Raw genomic sequence first — 14,911 nt, forward strand, 5'->3', positions numbered from 1 at the left:
ACACCATGATATTTTTCCAGAGGGAAAAGCTGAAAATAAAGTTTGCTGTGTGAATGACAGCATCTCTAATTTGTTATGACCTATAGGCATAGAACATTTGGAAATTTCGGCTTCATGGCCACTGAATATTATTATGAATCAATCTGACTGATCTATTAGACGGCTGATGGCTTTATATACTCTTATTTTGTATTATTCATGAGACAAATTTATAACTGTGTAATGAGGATGAGCATAATGATGATGTTTGAAACTGCATCTGACATTTCTCTCACATGCACTGAGCATTTTCTACTTAATTAATTACCAATGTATTAAAAATGGCGCGGTGTATTTTAGGACTGCATTCAACACAGCGGCTAATTGGTGAGTTTCTGGCCTCAAAGGTAAGCATTTAGTTTTAACTATCAGAGTGTAAGAAAGCAGCGAAATGGGAAGTTTGTGGCGCTCCATTTTCCAGTCTAATGCGAGGCTATACTATCAAGTAATGAAATTCATGACAGTGCTTCCACAGATTTGAGATCTACCTAATAACAAGTGACTAAATCAGGGTGGCGATTATATCTAAATCATGATGCCAAAAATCTTTTTCAACTCCAGTCCCATTCCACTAACTTACTCTAACACTTTAGGCCAGCTTGTGCACCGTGGACATCCATGACAGCGTCATGGAACTACCATGTACTATCTATGAGTTGTCGTGCTTTACCTTCCTGGATCATGTGTCAAGCATACACAGTAAAAAATAGTGGATATAGCCACTGTGATTTCACAAATTGATCTCTGGACTCCTGTTTTGAAGCCACAGGTTTGGCATTTTGGCTGTTGCCATCTTTTTTGGAGCCACAAGTGACCATATTTGGTCAAGAGGGTGGAGCTATGGAGGAGTGAGGGGTGGATCTAATGACTAAGGTTACGCCACACAGACAACCTGTTACACTTAATTTTCTGCAACTTTAAGCCTTAATAAAATGTAAACAGGTGAATTATTTAAAAATGTATCCCCCTTGCAGTTGACATGGAGGGGGAAATAAGCTATAGGGACCCAAACCATTTTTGTACCAGAGTGTAGACATGTTTATTTACGCTGTGAAGTTGGGAATTTTAACATGAGGGTCTATAGAATACATCAGGATGCTGTTTTTTTATAGGCTGATTCAGATATTAGCATCATCCTGGTCCCCTCATCAAAAAGCCTGTAGGATTTTCCCATTGGATTTTGGATTATTGCAGAAAATAAACTGTGGCAAACAAAAGGTTATGATACTTACATGTTTTGTTCAGCAAGATAATTGACACAAATGACCACTTTTATGACTTTTGAAGCATGAATGCAATCACCAGAAGTAAAAAGCTAAAGTGGTGGGGTGTCGGTAGCGTAGTGGATAGTGCCGGCGCACCATGTACAGAGGCGATGTCTCGCTGCAGTGGTCGCAGGTTCGACTCCGGCTTGCGACCATTTCTGCATGTCACCCCCCCGCTCTCTCTCTCACCCCCTTTCACTCTGTCCTATACAATAAAGGCAAAAAAGCCCAAAAAATAATCTTAAAAAAAAAAAAAGCTTAAGTGGGGCTATGAACTAACGACACTGATATCGCATGATAAGGCTATAAAACCGTGTTTGGCATAATGACGATGTGTAGTGTCATGGGGCGGCTGTGGTTCAGGTCTTGCAACAATGGGAAGATCAGAGGTTTGATCCCTGGCTCCTCCAGCCCGCATGTTGGAGTATCTATGGGCAAAATATTGAACCCCAAATTGCTCCCAATGACTGTGTCATCAATCTGTCAATGTTTTACATGGAGTAGCAGGTGGCATCTTGTACAGTAGCCTCGGTCACCAATGTTTAAATGTGTAAATGTGATAGGGCTGTCCCGAGCCGATATTCGGATCGGTATCGGCCGCCGATATTAGCAAAAAACGTGCATCGGCATCGGATCGGACTGCATGGAAAAATGCTGATCCAAGAACTCCGATCCAGTTTTTCATGGACTCTGATCCAGTTCATTCCAGTGATCCGCTCCAGCTCTTACTATCAATCCACCAGGCCAGCATGCAGACGGCAGACACACACAGAGGAAAGGAAGAGTAGCGGTCAATTTAGTTAACTGACTATTTGTTTGTCTCTGGTTTTGTGAGAGTGATATTTTTATTTGGTTTACACTCTTACTGTTTAAGTAAAGAGCACTGATGGCATTGTTTTGGGCACAATTAGTGAAATTGGAGCCATGGATGGACTATTGCTTGTTTAAACAGTTGTACAATATTGTGTGCCTGTGCACCAGGCTGGCACTGACACCACTAAAATAACTGTAAAGGAAAGGCTGCATTGTTTGTTAAATGTCAACAATGTCTTGTGGTGTTAATCTATTTTTTATTTATTAGGGGGCCAAAGCACAAGTGTGTGGAGTCTTGCTGCTATTTTAATTTCAGTGTTAGACATTTTAAAGATTTCTTGTGTTGATTTATTTTCTATTTATTAAGGGGCCAAAGCAGCCAAAGCAAACCAGCTATATTTTTTATTTAATGTTAATGTTCAAGTTTGTTTATTTAACCCTGTTAACAATAAACGGGTCAGTTTCTCATACCAACTGTTGTGGATCATTCTAACTAACCCGATTAAGTAGTTGTTCTTGTTAGAGTAATATCGCTTGATCAAACCTTTTCTAACATGACTGACAACAAAATCAGTGAATATGTATAATACGTGCTTGGATCGGAACAGTATTGGTATCGGCCAAAACTCAAGGCTGTAATATCGGTATCGGATCGGAAGTGAAAAAGCTGGATCGGGACATCCCTAAAATGTGACTCACAGTTTAAAAGGCCCTTTGAGTGGTCAGAAGACTAGAAAGGCACTTTACAAGGGCAATTAATTTAGTCACTTTTAAAAAATCGTATTTTTTAAGACACAACAGGGGGATTTATTGACGTTATTTTATTTCGTAGAACAAAAGGTGAATGAATGAAGCTTGTGTTAATCACAGACTGTATTTCCAACACATTCTCTCTCCGACCTCGTCACATGTCAATGTTCGGTCATGCCCTTTCCATGTCCAGATACCATGTGCAACGTACCCTGGGTGTGTTGGTTATTGATGTGCTAGGACGCTGTATCAAGTTCTGCCTGTTACATGCATTGTCATTTTTCAAAATACACTTTCGTTTCCACAGGAAATTGACCATTTACATACAGTGCCGTACTACGTTGGTACACTACCATGAATTGATGTTTTTTTTTCTTCAACAACTAACACAGGTGGTTGGGTTTAGGTACCAAAGGCATTTGGTTGTGTTTTGGGGAAAAAGAACAGGGTTTTACTTTATGATCTCACAGGGCGCGAACAATGCTCTCCAAGGTGAAAGTCAGTGATTGTTAGACCAGTCGTCCACCCCTCCCGCTCACCTTAGTCGGACTTACGGCATCTTGGATTTACATATTCTTGCCTTGATGTGCATTAAAATTTAATCTATATTCAAAGATGCAACTTTTCCCACCATAATTAACATATATTAAATAAAACACATAGTTAACAAGGTAATCAATAAAACTACTACATGCATTAATTACCTAATATATCTATGTCAACACCTAATGCTCATATAAATACTGTATGATAAAGCATTAAGGAGTAAGATTAAGTATTCTCACTTTTCACTTCATTAATATAGAAACACATGTGGCATGGTAGTTTATCTACTCCAGGTGGAGCTGGGTGTCATTAATGTCTTCTGGAGTTCCAATTCACCAGAATGACACACAGCCAGCACTGTGACACCAATAAAGTTTTATTGGCTTTTATGTGAATATCAGGGTACACTGGTGCCGGCAGGCGACATGCCACTGTAGCTGACTGTGTCCAGTGTGCAGACATGTAGGAATGTTTTTCAAATGTTACAGCTTTAGACCACTCTTGGAAAATGATCTATAATTTTACTGTGTCTAGATGACTGGCACATTTGTCTTAGCAAATTTCTGCCCATGAAATGCTTACATATGGCCCCTAGATAATTAATCTCAGGATTTCATGAAACACTTTAATTGCATGTCTTTGCTTTTGTTTTTCCTCACCTGTGTTGTTTTTTTTATTTCCTGTGATAATATAAACCATGTTATTGTACACCAATGTATCGGTACTGCACATGCTAACTGCTCGGTCATGCTATAATTAAGCCCTACCTTAAATATTTTTGTCATCAAAATTATTTATCATGCATAACTTGTGATTGCTGTGATTTCAAACGCACAAACTCTTTCATAAAACTGAGTTCTGCTCTGCTATACATCAAGCCTTTCAAAGAAAAGTATATGCTTCTGGCACACAGAGAACACTTACTGAGGAAAGTCAAGAGGCCTTCAAAGACATCAAGTGAAGTTGAGGAAAATTGCAAGTTAATGAATCACAGCCACAGCAAATTAATGGCCTGTGAGTGAGATGGTAGTTTTCTTTATAATGATTGCTGGTATTGTAATTTCAAATATTACGAATATTTTTGTACAATTGCATTACTTTTAGAAATAAATGTGGTAACTTCTACCAGAAAAAGACCACTCGACAACTTAAAGTGATAGTTCAGGTTTTTGGACATGAAGTTGTGTGAAATGCTGACCATCTGTAGCTCTGATGTGACGGTGTCACTACTCTCAACGAGCCTCCTGCTCTGAGAAATCGCCCGTAGCTTATCGGAGAAAAAGTAGTTCTGAAGATGTACGGGGGAACACGTAACCAAAAGGTTTTAAGCTACAAAAAAGTATGCATGTGTTTTGTTAGACTATTTCAATAATTTTAAAACATCTCCGCATTACGTCAGACCTTGCTATCAATTGGGACTATTTTCTGGCCAGTATCACTCTGCTGTGCAGGCCCGCAAGACAGCACGGCAACAGAAATCAATTAGACAGTTCATCACCACGCCGTGCAGGTGCGCAGGATAGCAACGGCTAACAAAAACTTCATCGGCTGTTTCCAACAGAGAACCAGTAGGCTATTATTAGTGAGGAAGAAGATGTACTAGCCCTATATATACCTACTACTACAGCGCAAACACCGGCTCAGGCTCACGACACACCCTCGTCAGCTGCTGTAGGTAGGGCTGGGCGATAAATCGATTTTATCGATTAATTCGAATTTGTAGTTTAGGCTGATTTGTTTTAATGAAAATCGAGTTTCTCTTTAAAATCCACCACCGCCGCTCCACGCTGGGCTCCCGTAGTTCAGAGTGGGCTCACACCTCCCCCCTTGACACACACACGCGCGCTTGACACACAAACAACATGGCAGTGAGTGGGGAAGAACTCGTTTTCAAGAAAGGGAACGAGTTCTTCAGCGCTTTTGTGTGCTCACCTGTGTCTGTGTGTGTGCGCATCAGGGCCGAACTCCGCCATGTGCGACACAGACAGCAGAGGAGGATTTTAGATGCGCACCGTGTAGGGACAGAAATGACATGCCGTTGTGTAAATAAGATAAATAAGTGTTGACAACGCCAAGCTGGCAGACCCCCGAACCGTAGTGACCTCCGAAGACCATTAGCTCCTTTAGCTTGTGTTAGCTCGTTGTGGCAACGACACATAAACAACGGGACTTTGTCTGCGTTAAAGAACGACACTTTATTTTCAGCACTGCAGGGATGATGCACAGCCTCTCTCATCAGTGTTCAACTTTTACATAGAGGGAAATAACTCAAAAACAGCATGCAGAACTGCGTAGGCTTCTTCACTGTGGCTGCTCAATGTAAACAACATAACACATGCCTCACTTTCTTTCTGGGGTGCATCCGTCTGACATCACACACCACACCCGGCGCACTAACGTCTCATACCTCCTACATCAACTACACACATACACAGCTCCACACACACACACACACACACACAAGCCACACACATCAGGCTCAGCCTGTAACATAAGGCTATTTAGTTTGTTTAATAAAAGGACAAGGTATAGACCTGTTCTATAGTAAAGGTAACCTTAAATGACTTCTGTTGTGATCCAATATGATGGTAGGGGAAACACTGCCGTATGATAAGAAAGGGGTCCGGTGGAAAGCGATCACAGATGCAGTTGCCATGTATATTGCAAGAGATGTGGTGCCCATATATAGGCTACCGTGGAAAAGCTGGGGTTTATTCACACGCTGAAAGTTTTGGACCCCAGGTATGTGCTACCAGGCCACAAATACTTTTTTTAACTAGGAGGGGAAAAAAATCAATTTAAATCGTGAATCGGATTTTTTGTGAAAAAATCGGAGATTTTTTTTTTAGGCCATATTGCCCAGCCCTAGCTGTAGGTAAACAGAGGAATACCAAAATGGTGCAAACAGCTGTGGGAATAAAAACATTGCCGGCTCCCAATTCCATCGGTTTCCTGTTACAGATGTAATCCGTAGGCAACTTTGGCTTGTGTCAATTGGGATGAACCTCGCTACCAAGCCGGCGAGGGTGAAGCAACTGCGCGTATGTGAAGCTCACTTCAGCTGCCCACAGATCCCGACGGACAGAGAAAACGCAATTTCTGCACTGCTGTGCCCAAAGAGAGATATATTACCTAATACCAGTCTATATATCGATGTCTGAAACGGATTGTCTGTAAAACAAAATGTTTGATTGAACTAATAGCCTGTTGTGTTGTGGAGAGTACATTATACGCGGCCTCGTTTTACCGTCGGCATTTAGTGTATTATATTAGGCTAACTGCTAAATCCATGACATGAGTAATCAATCACATAGAAATGTGAATTCATATGTGATTACGACCAGTCTCTGCTTTGTTCTGGTGGTGGGTTAGCCAAAGTTGCCTACGGGTTACATCTGTAACAGGAAACTGATGGAACTGGGAGCTGGCGATGTTTTTATTCCCACAGCTGTTTGCACCATTTTGGTATTCCTCTGTTTACCTACAGCAGCTGACGAGGGTGTGTCATGAGCCCGAGCCGGTGTTCGCGCTGTAGTAGTAGGTATATATAGGGCTAGTACATCTTCTTCCTCACTAATAATAGCCTACTGGTTCTCTGTTGGAAACAGCCGATTAAGTTTTCATTAGCCGTTGCTATCCTGCGCACCTGCACGGCGTGGTGATGAACTGTCTAATTGATTTCTGTTGCCGTGCTGTCTTGCGGGCCTGCACGGCAGAGTGATACTGGCCAGAAAATAGTTTCTATTGATAGCAAGGTATGACGTAATGCGGAGATGTTTTAAAATTATTGAAATAGTCTAACAAAACACATGCATACTTTTTTGTAGCTTAAAACCTTTTGGTTACGTGTCCCCCGTACATCTTCAGAACTACTTTTTCTCCGGTAAGCTACGGGCGATTTCTCAGAGCAGGAGGCTCGTTGAGAGTAGTGACACCGTCATATCAGAGCTACAGATGGTCAGCGTTTCACACAACTTCATGTCCAAAAACCTGAACTATCACTTTAATGTCCTCAGAAACAACTTCCCTGAGGGCTGGCAAAATCAAAAATGTCATACACAACGGCTTACACTGCTCATGTCTAATTGCAGAAAAGGCTATACAAGCAAGCCCAGGAAAACTCCTGAAAACAGCTATCGCTTGACAAACAGTGACCAATATAATTCAGTCTTATGAACAGTGGTTACACACTAACCCTCCAGTACCCAAATACACCCCTGGCTATGTTTCCATCATCCTCATTAACTAATTTAGGTCAGGACCACTTTAGTTCCATTTCCAGTATGGCTCTGTTCTGGGGCCTCTTTGCTTTTCCTAGGCCTACACAGAAAGCCTAACGCGGAGAGGGCATACCTCTCCACCGGTCCACGCACAAACAAGGAAAGCCTGAGGCAGAGAGAGTAAACCTCCCTGCCCTTCAATGAGTCTACATGGAAAGCCTGCAGCAGCAAAGACCTCCCAGGAACAGAAGCAGCATCAATGACAAACAGAAATGACATTGATAAGTCACACACAACATAAAAAGGAGGAGCTGGGGTGGAGGCAGGTTGCAAAGCAGCTTGTAGAGGAAGCAGCAACAGTAGGAAGGCCAGAGCAGTTTAAATAGGATGCCCTGAATGAGATTTGCAAATTGGTTGCACAGAAAGGAATCATGTGATCTGTCAGCTGACTCCATTCTATCAATCAGCTGCTCCATCAGTTGATTGGGCTGTTTGAGATCAGCTGATGTAGCTGGGAGCTTGACATCGCGTCCTGCCTGAACTTACGCTATGCTCAATTTTTAAACGTTTATGATGCTCACATTTCAACATTCCACCCCTTTCAAATCCTAAATTCTCAAATTTAGATGAAGTCAGTGACAGTGACAGTAACAGATTACTTTGGCCTACGTGTACCTAAAACATATACTAGTGTCTCTGCAACAGTTCACCAATACAAACACTTGAAAGCATGACAGATTCAACATTCAGTCTAGCAGCAATTTTCCTGTTCAACTAGGGCTAATTGATGATGCCTTTACTGACCTTTTAAAAAACTGTTCAGTGTATTGTCTTGAATAATTCAAAGGAGAAACAGGCTTAATGTGAAGTAAACATGCCAAAGACTGGCCGAGAGTCAGTTTGGGCTCCACTGTGGCCCACTCCATTGCTTGTTGCAGCTGGAAAACTGGATGCATTGGTTTGAAGTCCACAACTCCGGCAAAATGACTTGTTTCACTATCAGAATTTGATCAGTTCAGTCTGATAACATTTGGAGTCTAAAAGGGGCTGTACAATTGAACTATTTTATCCCCATTCAAGCATAGGGCTAAAGTTAGACAGCTCGACTGGCAGAATTCTCTGGTGCGCATTCTCTGCCCATTCTGACAGATAATAAAAGACTGCATATGTAATCAGCCCTCACTGACCCGACCTCAATATTGTCGTCACAGAGGCTTACACTGCTCATGTTGTGGGGTGGAAGAGGCTACACACACAAGCTCAGAAAAACTCTTTGTAAACAGCATTGCTTCACAAACTGCCACCCCTAGCGGAAGGATGGCTATATTACCATCAACATGATCAGTTTTAACTCATTTTTAAATGTTTATAATCCTCACATTACAACAGTTACTATAAATGCCAATGAAGTACAGTGAAAACCATAACAGAAACACCAGTGGAGAGACAAAATGCCTCCATTTACCAACGTCTTACTCCCATTATCAAGTTGTTGGAGAAACAATTGAGTCTAAAATTATTCTGAAATATCAGAGTTGGGCCTATAAAGAAATTTGGAGCAGAACTGTATGAGGAAATTGTTTTTCTGTTTTCAAATTATAATACAATAATTTATGAACACAACATTGGCATCACAGATGAGGTAATTACCAACATAATTTTCCCACTTGGGCCAATAACTACAAAATGGAACTTTGTGTGTGTGTGTGGGTGAAAGAGAGGAGGCGAGATCGGTTTTTGTGGCATTAAGGGAGAGGTGTTAACAGCATTTCAGCTCACCAGTGATTGAATAAATGACTTTTTAACCAATTACACAAATGTAGGTCTCCACTTATCTGACTAGCTGTCACAATAAAGTAATACTCCAGCCACAAATGTTCATACAGTATGTAACACCTGTGGGTTTAAAGGGTTACTGTCCTTCATAGGGAACAGCAACTGTGGTTACCTTGAATTCATATCAATTACAGTGGACAGGCAGTGTGTTTTGGCATATTTTGGTGACATGGTTTGATTGACTCTATAAAACGTTTTCATGTGCTGATATGGTTGGGCAATATATGGCTGTAATTATTATCACAGTATTTAAACCCACACTAACCTTTTTTCTGGCCACTTGGGGTCAGCAGGAGCTCTACACACAATATTGACACATGACTTATGTAGACAAAGTAGAAATTATGTCGGTTCCAAATAAGTTTATCTCTGTGTAAGATGTCTGAAGTTTGGTTCCCAAAACTAACAAGGCTTGTGTGTCAATAGTATAATGATGTTGGTATCACATGTTGTCTCAGTGTTGTCAGCAATCAAGAGTCTTAGTAGTTGCCAGTTAGTGTGAAAAACAAAAGACAAATGGTTGAGTTTGATGTTAAGCATCCAGTTTCAGTCCATTACCAATCCAAAGAGCTCAGTGACATGAGGAGGAGGAGCAAGACCAGGGTGACTTTGATTCAGCTCTTGCTCATTGGAGTCAGCTGAAAGAGTTTCAGGGGCTGAAAAGCCAAACCAAGGTGCCCATTTTTCTTCTTGACCTGTAAGCTAAAGCTAAGGTTTGCAAAGGTTTTCAGCTAACATCCAGAACTGAATCTTATCCCATGCCTTCCCAATTCCTTCCCAGTTTGCATTGCTGCTAGTATTATACAGGTAAGATTCAGTGCTGCAGGACTGTCTTTGAAGCCATCCTCCTCCCGGACAAATGGTTGGTTTTCCTGATTAGCACAAGCTAACATGGCAGCAGTGACATCCAACTCCGCACAATTAAACCGACCCAACAAACTCTTACTGTCACTAACTCTGTCATTAAACCTCTTTAGGTAATGTTAAATGTGTGATGCTAACAGTTAGACCTGTCATTGTGTGTGTGTGTGTGTGTGTGTGTGTGTGGGCTGACGCTTACCCACTGTCCCCATGTGCAAAGTTGACACTCCTGTAGCTGTAGGCTCCGAGCAGGTACACGGAAATCTAATGATAGAAAGAGAGAGAAAGCCGGCAAGTCATGAGAATAATGCTATTATGGGCTAGGACCAGAAATCAAGGGTGAAAAATGAAAAGCACTGTAGCCTATTGATAAGAAAAAGCATTTTCTTTCTTGGCCTGCAGTTTAAATCCCTCCCGCATATGAGGGGCAACTGTGGCTCACAGGTAGAGCAGGTCTTCCACTAATCGGAAGAATGGCGGTTCAATACCGGGCTCCTCAGTCCACATGTCGAAGTATTCATGGGCAAGATACTGAATGGTTACTGAATAGCAGGTGGCACCATGTATGGTAGCCTCGTCCACTAGTGTGTGAATGTGTCTGTCAGTGGGTGAATGTGACATGGAGTGTAAAAGCACTTAGAGCAGTTGGAAGAATAAAAAAGCGCTATACAAGTGCAGTCTATGTTTAACATTTACCATAAAACCAAGGTCGGGTGGGTGAACCTTGTGTTATAACATGGTGTGAGCTAAAGCCAGCTAGCCATATCCTAATGCTGGAATTCCACTGGATGCGTGTCCGTTGCGAAACGGCTGCACTGGTTATCTGCTGCGTGCTCCGCTGTCCGTCAACACCCAGCGGCTGCGTTTGCTGTGTGGAGCGGTGCAGCTCCGCCGGACAACGGGAGTCACAAGGACCCACGAGATCTCGCAAATTCACGCATAATTGCGCAACATAACAAGAGGAGTAGTTGGAAGACATCTTGGTGCACCTCCATGATTAACATCTCCTCATCCATGGTGTCAACGGGGTGAAATGACGTCTGAAACCTTTGATCTGTTGACTTCAGGCCTGCCCCCGCCCATTATGACGTTATCAAGGTGTAGTGCAGGGAAATATGATCCGCCATGAACACTGTGTATTTTATTTTAATAATTAACCAGATGTTTTATGTTGTTTCTGTGCACAACTTCCTGCCCCGCGCGATCTGTTCTGTGCTGAATTGCTGAGCTGTGCTCCGGTGTCCGGCAAAAATAGAAGTTCTGTGGATCTGTTGCGGAGGGCTCCGGAGCGCCGCAGCTGTGACGGAGCCGGAACGCAGCACAGCCGCAGCTGGTGGAAGCACACACATTGGCTAGAACTGAAACGTATCGGCTCCGCTACCGTTCCAGAGTGCAGACACAACCCACAGGCATTTGGTGAAATTGGGGGTAAGATTACGTTACACGAATCTTAAAACACCCCTGCACAAAGTAACCTAGCATTGATTCTATAGCTTATGTACATGTTGCAAAATCAATTCGAGACTTTACCTTGCAAAATTCCTTACTTGACATGACTGAGTCTGTCTGAGTCTCACTCCACTCGACCATGAAATATGTAGGTTGTGGAACAAACTGGCAACCACTGCTTCGAGAAACAACAGCATTGTGACTTGAGTGCACGCAACATAAGCATTGATTTGGAGTTGTGGTTCTGACCACCTGATGAATGCAAGTCCAATATTTGCTTTTCTTTGGATGCTGTTTGGTCTCCACTCATTTCTGAGGAATATAACCATCTCTTTAGCTGCTCAATGCTCCACTATGTTCACTGGCTAGTCACTAACTATGTCTAGTGTTTTGTGCTGGGTAGATGCACAGTGCACAGTGGCTTTATCAAAGCTTTTACACTGTAAACAGCTTCCTGCTGTTGGTAACGACATAGAGAGCAGCCAGGGTGAATCAAAACAGTACAGTTGTGGGCCAGAAACCAAAACAATGAGCTGAAGTGCATCGTAGGACTAAAGAGAACTGCAGAGCTACGATTTCACTGTTTGCCACAAGCAACATCTTTCACAACACACAGTCATTTGATATCAAACATACTGATATAAAAGTACTGATAAAAGCAGTTGGTTTACATTCATATGTAACATGGCATCACAAAATCTCTGGAATATGACATAAAAAATGTTGTGCATTACATCAGAAAAAAAGTCTTTACATGTGTAAAACAAAAAGTTTGAACTAGTAATTTTAGGTCTATAAGTTTTTACTAAGTTTATACATAATGAATTTAAACATCATAATTTGATACTCATTTATGAGCCTACGGGAGGCATTTATTACTGAAGAGATTAGAACTATCGAGATCTGTGTTTAAAAATGAAACACAGTCAGAGTAAAGCAAATTCATTTTTTAACCACCATCAAAATTAAATGAACACAGCGATTCAAAACATTAGGCTAATCGTGTCATTATTGCAATTTACTCTCTGCTCTCCTCTTCTTGTACTTACTTACACAGTGCTTTGGCATTATTTAAGAATGAGCAGTTACCACAATCAAGCTTGAAGCATTGAAGCATCTATATTCATATCTTTGACCCACAGGTTGTGCAAATTGTAATTCCAACTGTTTCCTTTAGCACAAATAAGTTTGGGTGCATATCTTCCATAAAAAACACATCTCGAAACTGACACTGGAGCTGTGGGATGATACAGAGCTTGAATGGTCAGACAAAAGGAGATAATCAAACTATCAACCTGTGACACCTTTGGGTCCTCTGCCACTGAGATAAGCATTTAATGCTTTGATCTAGACATGAAGTAATACTGTATTTAATTATTACAAAGATATACTGGTAAACTGAGAGTTTACTTTTCAGGTTTGAGTCAATTTATGAAATTCTGATTAAAGTTTATATTCCCATCTTGCATGAACAAATTACACCTCTCTTAGACTGCAGTGATTTCTTTGGATCTGTTTTTAGCACAGTAAATCTATTTCTCTTGGTGAATGTTCTGGCCTTGAGGTGCTCATGCGTAAAATTATCACTGCTGAACCCGCTCTTTGTGGTTATCTTCCAACCCATCCAAATTCCCTTAGATATTATTCACACTAAATTCCTCAACGAGGTTATAGGGGCTGTGGGCTCTTACTTGCTCTCTATTGTTAAAGTCTTCCTCTCCACTGATGGCATTACTGATTATTTGAAGAAGACAAGTGTTCAGCCTCTCCAGCAAAAAAAAAAAAAAAATCAGCCTCCCTTGATCCATGACCTTATGATAAGTATACAGTCAGGTCCATAATTATTTGGACAATGATACAGTTGTCATCATTTTGGCTCTGTACACCACCACAATGGGTTTTAAATGAAACAATGAATACCTGCTTAAAGTGCAGACTCTCAGCTTTCATTTAAGGCTTTTTTCAAAAATGTAGTATGAACCATGTAGGAATTACAACCATTTCTTCACACAGTCCCCCAACTTTAAGGGCTCATAAGTATTTGGACAAACTAACATAATCATCAATTAAACAGTCAGTTTTAATACTTGGTTGCAAATCCTTTACAGTCGATGACTGCCTGAAGTGTTGGACACATAGGCATCATCAGATGCTGGGTTTCTTCCCTGGTGATGCTCTGCCAGCCCTTTACTGCAGCCGTCTGCACTTCCTGCTTGTGTTTTGGGTGTTTTGCCCTCAGTTTTGGCTTCAGCAAGAGAAACGCATGCTCAGTTGGATTCAGGTCAGATGATATGACTTGGCCATTGCAGAACATTCCACTTCTTTGCCTTAAAAATGTCTTTGGTTGCTTTTGCAGTATGCTTCAGGTCAATGTCCATCTGCACTGTGAAGCATCGTCCAATGGGTTTTGAAGCATTTGGTTGAATCTGAGCATATAATATAGCCCCAAACACTTCAGCAGGCAATTCCCTCCTTGAAGAGGCAGTGAAAAAGAGGTTATGACACTTTAGGTATCTCTCCAGTGCTTGTTAGGACATTCAGAGACCACATGTCAATTTACACTCATTACATGCATTGTGTCTTTTCAAAATGAACTTCAGTTGATACAGGAAATGTACAGTTTGAGCTCATTATATACATGCAGTCTCTTTCCAAAATAAACTTCAGAACCACTTTGGGTTTCTGGAGCAAGTACTCCACCACTACCTTCTGTATCATAGCAACCAGATGCAACCAAAGTGTCTAAGCTGAATTAATGCTACATATCTTATAAGTCCCCCTAGGTCAATGGTTTTCAAACTTTTTGTGCCCAAGGCACACCAAAGGGTAAGCCAAATGTTTATTTCCTTAAGTAAGGCAACGCCTTATCCCACAGAGCTATTGTATCTTCATACTCCAGCCATAGCACCAAGGTCGACCAATCAGATACTCCCAGATGTTCCCAGAAGTAGACACAAAAACAGTGGCTGCCCCTGAACTGTGGAACAACTTACCTAATCAGACAAAAACTGCTCAGACTATAGAAACCTTTAACTCGCTGCTGAAGTCCCACTTCTTCTCGTTAGTAAATGATTGACACCTTAATTAACTTCATCTTCTGTTGGGCCTCATCTGCAGTTGTGCTGCAGTTTG

This window comes from Epinephelus lanceolatus, chromosome 2 (genome assembly GCF_041903045.1).
Source record: "Epinephelus lanceolatus isolate andai-2023 chromosome 2, ASM4190304v1, whole genome shotgun sequence".
NCBI lineage: Eukaryota > Metazoa > Chordata > Actinopteri > Perciformes > Serranidae > Epinephelus > Epinephelus lanceolatus.